Source organism: Dreissena polymorpha, chromosome 1, assembly GCF_020536995.1.
Source record: "Dreissena polymorpha isolate Duluth1 chromosome 1, UMN_Dpol_1.0, whole genome shotgun sequence".
Classification (NCBI taxonomy): domain Eukaryota; kingdom Metazoa; phylum Mollusca; class Bivalvia; order Myida; family Dreissenidae; genus Dreissena; species Dreissena polymorpha.
The window spans coordinates 202208024-202213890 of record NC_068355.1 but is presented as its reverse complement, the minus strand read 5'-3'; positions in this window follow the sequence as shown (position 1 = coordinate 202213890).

Here is a 5867-nt window from a genome sequence, read left to right as displayed (position 1 = left end):
TTGGTAGGAGTTCTTACATGCCAGCATTGCAGATTGGTAGGAGTTCTTACATGCCAGCATTGCAGATTGGTAGGAGTTCTTACATGCCAGCATTGCAGATTGGTAGGAGTTCTTACATGCCAGCATTGCAGATTTGTGATTGGTCGTACATGCTAGCATTGCAGATGTAATTGATCTTATGTATTACAAATGCTTGATTACCCTGACATAATGCAAGGAAAAAATTGCGAAAAATGTAAATTACCTTATGCATGTATATTGCATTAGTGTGATAGACTGTAAAAATTCCGGATGTGTGATTGATCTTAAATATTGCTGATGTGTGATTGATCTTAGTTATTGCTGATTTGTGATTGACTTTATTTATTAGATGGGATATTGATCTTATTTAGTGCAGACGTGTGATTGACCTTGAATACTGCAGATGAGCAGTTGACCTTGGATATTGCAGATAGGTGATTGACCTTGGATATTGCAGATAGGTGATTGACCTTGGATATTGCAGATAGGTGATTGATCTTGGATATTGCAGATGTATCGTTGATATTACATACTGTGAAACCATTATTAATCGTCAGGCATTAATTTTCATAAATTTCGTCAGTCGACCGATCGGCGAATTTAAGATCCTAACGAACAATCATGCTCTATGTTTGAACAAAAACAAACACTAAGTTGAACAATATTTTAAAACTTTACCGTAGACATGAGGCATTAAATTCCAACATAATCCATGCACACATTCACTGCTGTTTCGTAATCAAGATTAATCCGGTTTTGACACAAAGGGATGTTGATTACACAAGGTACTTAACTGACACGTTACACTTCTTAAAAACGCGTGTGCAGAACAGCTGTATCGAATGCGTTGACTTCGTTTATGTAGAATGGTAATGAATTAGCGCTAATTGTTTATAACTTTATTACCCATTAGATGCATTGTGTTTTTCAGGGGTGTTGCATATTAGCCATTACGCAGCGAATGCCGATGAAAGACAATAAACCAAATGAAAAGATGACGATGTGTGATCAACATGCGTATTTATCACAAATTAATAAAGAATATTTTAATTGCTGTTTGTTGTTTGATTGTTTGCGTTTAACCACACTTATTTCTATTTTAAATGTATCAATTTATTTATTTTTAAATTATTGACATTATTGATTTATATACCGGTAGTTTATTTTTTAAGAACAAACACACGCATAGAGTTCATAATATTAATGTAGATATCAGAATAAAAAAGCATTTTACTTGGAAAAAAAAACACTTAACAAACTGGAACCTCTTTCGTATAACACAAACAGTTTTAAAACAGTATTGACAGCATTTTAATAAAAACATACCAACTAGAATTACGATTGTTATCAGTATGGCAATTATAATAATAGAAAAAGACTAATGGGCAATTGGCTTCGTTGTTACAAACACTCGTTAACAGTTATTCGATCCCACTTGTCCGCTAATCATTACAATGAACGTGTGAATGGCATACATTAAGAGGGTCCATTACTGTCCCTTGATAACAAAAGACTAGTTAATTGGCATGTGACAAACAGGCCCCACCTCTTGCAGTGATTCTCAAGTGTTTTCCCGAATTCGTACGATTATTCGCAACTGCGATTGATCGCGAATATGTATTACACACAAATCGGATATCGACTGACGCATTTTTTTTAAATTCAAAATCAGAAATCGGCGAATTTAAGTGCTGACTAAATCGTCATTTTTATAAAAATGACGAAATTTTGTGCTGTCGAAAATAAATGGTTTCACAGTATTGCACATGTGAGATTGACCCAACATTTAACAAAAGTGTGATTGAGATTATAAGAAGATTTGACTTTCAATATGTCAAAGTTATTGTTATTATCTCAACACTAGGTAATTTTTAGCTCATCTATTTTTTGAAAAAAAAAATGAGCTATTGTCATCACCTTGGCGTCGGCGTCCGGTCAAGTTTTGCGTTTAGGTCCACTTTTCTCAGAAAGTATCAATGCTATTGCATTCAAACTTGGTACACTTACTTACTTTCATGAGGGGACTGGGCAGGCAAAGTTAGATAACTCTGGCGTGCATTTTGACAGAATTATGTGTCCTTTTTATACTTAGAAAATTGAAAATTTTGGTTAAGTTTTGTGTTTAGGTCCATTTTATTCCTTAAGTATCAAAGCTATTGCTTTCACACTACACCCCCACACTATACACCCCTCTTCACTCCATCCCTCCCTCCTTTGTGATTGAAATTGAGAGTCCCTTCAACTTTAAAAAGAAAATAGATGAGCGATCTGCACCCGCAAGGCGGTGCTCTTGTTTTTCATGGTTTCATAAACAATATTTACATGGCTAATTCATCTGATTGATAAACTTCAAATCCTGGAACAAAATGTTGAATTTGAATGCTAATAGTAACACACTGAATGTTTGTGTATGTTATGCACACATATCTAATTATGCATAAAAATTGCCATACACCCATTACATGTTGTGCTGAAATATATTGTGGAAAAAAAACAGAAGTAATAAAGGGTATTAAACTGCAAAAAATAACCGTCTCGGTATTGACGTCGCCATCTTGACTATCACGTGATTACCCCCTCTGGATGATATCGGTGCTTATTTGAATGCAGTCAACAGTTTTTAAGTGTGTGATCAAAGCTGATGCTGTGGCCAGTAAATATGCTTTTTGTATTGAATTGTACATATTATACTGTTGTAGATGTGTGACAAATGAAAGGACTGCAACTTATAGTGTGTGTGACCAAACTGTTAGTAAAATGCTATATATTTATTAAATGTAATTGAATCATTACTGTTCGTTACCCCTTTTAAAGATTTTTATATTTACAGCGATTTAAAAATTGATTTTCTAAATGCCTTTGGCAATAAATCAGTATTGTCATGTGTTGTTTACTATACCAATTAATACATTTACGCAGTTAATTCATATTGAATAATTTCATTATATGAGTTGGGTTCTGAGAAAACTGGGCATAATGCATGTGCGTAAAGTGTCGTCCCAGATTAGCCTGTTTAGTCCGCACAGGCTAATCAGGGACGACACTTTCCGCTTTTATGACATTTTCTTTTAAATGAAGTCTTTTCTTAACAAAAATCCAATTAAGGTGGGAAGTGTTGTCCCTGATAAGCCTGTGCAGACTGCACAGGCTAATCAGGGGCGACACTTTCCGCTTTTATGACATTTTTCGTTTAAATGAAGTCTCTTCTTAGCAAAAATCTAGTTAAGGTGGAAAGTGTTCCTGATAAGCCTGTGCAGACTGCACAGGCTAATCTGGGACAACACTTTACGCATATGCATTATGCCCAGTTTTCTCAAAACACGACTCATATGTAGTTATTCAAAACCTAAAAGTCATTTAAACATAATTGACATTAAAAGGGCTTGTTTAAAGATTTTTTTATTTTTTATTAATTGATTTTTTATTAGTTCATATATTTGAAAAATGTCATTAATATGTTATTTAACAAATCTATGTTTCCAATAGACTTAAGTTATTATAATAGCAAGAGGAAAAGTTGAATAAAAATATTGCCTTGTTCGGGCTTCGAATTTGTGGCCTCTGGAAGCATAAGCTAGTGCGCTACAACGCAGGCTGCAGAAAGTATCAGCAATTTATCAATGCTTTCTTAGTACTCAGTTTCTTTACAAAATTATCAAAGAAGCGTGTTACAAACGATATATATAAAATTATCAAAGAAGCGTGTTACAAACGATATATATAAAATTATCAAAGAAGCGTGTTTCAAACGATATATATATTTAAGAAGCGTGTTACAAACGATATATATATTTAAGTTAGTGATCTCAAATCATCATCATTTATTAACTAACCACTTTTTTTCATTTTTTGTGAGTCAGGATTGGTTGTTGTTTGTTTAAACATAATTCTTTTTTTTTAATCTATAACAATTATGCTGAAAGTAGTGATTTTACCATACAGTGAAGAATTTCTTGTTAAAATTAAAAGTAATGAATGTTAAGATTGTTTTGTAACTTGTTAACATTAGAATACTATCCTTATAATACATACACTGTATATTCAGTTTGGAAAATAAAGGCTGATACTTCAGACATTTGAAATAAAGGAAATAACATATTTTATTCATGAATTCTCAATTAAAATGAATTATCCACTAATTATCCCCCGCCATAGGTGGAGGGATATTGTTTTGGCGTTGTCCGTCTGTCCGTCTTTCTGTCCGTCCGGCACTTTTGTGTTCGGAGCCATATCTTGGAAGTGCTTTGGCGGATTTCATTGAAACTTGGTATGAGTATATATATATATGGATAAGAGGATGATGCACGCCAAATGACATTGTACACCATCTGTAAATAACGGAGTTATATGGCCCTTTGTATCTTAAAAAAATATATTGTCAAATATAACACTTTTTTGTCCAGAAGCATATTGGCAGGGGATATCAATTCAATGAATTTGCTTGTTAATATAGTTTTAGTATACGATATTGAAGTATTAATTTTGGCTTCCTAAATATGATAACAATTTAGAATATTCCAATTAATAACTTGCATACATGTATTTAATTTATTTACTGGCTAATGCCAAATAAGTAATTATTTAAGAAACTGTATACATCAGTTCAAGAATATTTTACTGATAAATGTCAGTGTAAACTTGATAATTATGTTAGCTCTTTGCTTATGTAATTTGATGTATTATTTTTTTGTCCTGCTGCTGTAATAATGATTTGTTATACAATGTATATTGCTTGATTTTTAAGCAAGATCTGCACGTATCCAATATTGTTTTGATAAATAAATTGATTGCAATTGCAAGCTTTTTTTTATGAAATATATAACTTTCAGAGTATGGTGGTTGTTGGTGGATGTAATGTGGGGGGTGGCGGGTATATGGTGAAAGTGTTGTAGCCCGTCAGTATTTTACGTTTTTTAATAGTGAAGTGTAACCATTCTCTTGTGCTTTATTTTACTTTCATTGTGTCACATGACTTGATCAGGTGGTCAGTTACAAGAAAAATTTGAATGTTGAAAGACATCTCAAGTCTTTGTTTAGTCGTTCTTCAATGTTATTGGTTTGAAATTAGATGTGTTGATTATAAGCAGCCGCACATGTAGATGTGTAGATGAGCGAAGGAAAAGGTGTTTGATTCCCTAAATCGCTACCTATAAAGGCTTTCAACCACAGTTTATTTGGAGTCGATACTACTGTAACTCAAAAATAAGAACCCCTGTGAAACCCTAAACTGTCGTTCTTTGAAAAACATAGTTACAGTGTATGGGTGTTGGATGCATGGTGGTGATGGTGGATGTAAGGTTATGGTGATGGGTGTAGTTGTGGTGGTGGTTGAGGGTTGATGTTACCTGAGGGGTGGTGGGTATATGGAGATAGTGTATGGGTGTTGGATGCATGGTGGTGATTGTATGGAAATGGTGGATGGAAGGTAATGGTGGTGGGTGTAGTGTGGTGGTGGTTGAGGCTGAATGGTCTTGGTGGGTGTATGGTTATGTTGGTTGGTGTTTGGTGGTGGTGATGGGTGAATGATGGAAATGGATGTATCGTGGTTGAGGTGTATGTAGGGAGAAAATGGTGGGCATATGATGATGGTTGGTCTATGGTGGTTGTACAGTTGTGGAAATGGGTGTATGGACGTTGGTGGCATGGTGGTGGTAGTGGTATGTGTGTGGTGGTGGTAGGGGATGAATAAGTGTTGTTGGTGTATGGTGGTTGTGGTATGATGGTTTGTAAATTGTCGTGGGTGTCTATTGATGGTGGATCTATGGTGGTGATGGTTCTCCTATGGTGGTTGTAAGGTGTATGGCTATCTTTAAACAGGGGCATAATAAAATAACATGAAGAAAATA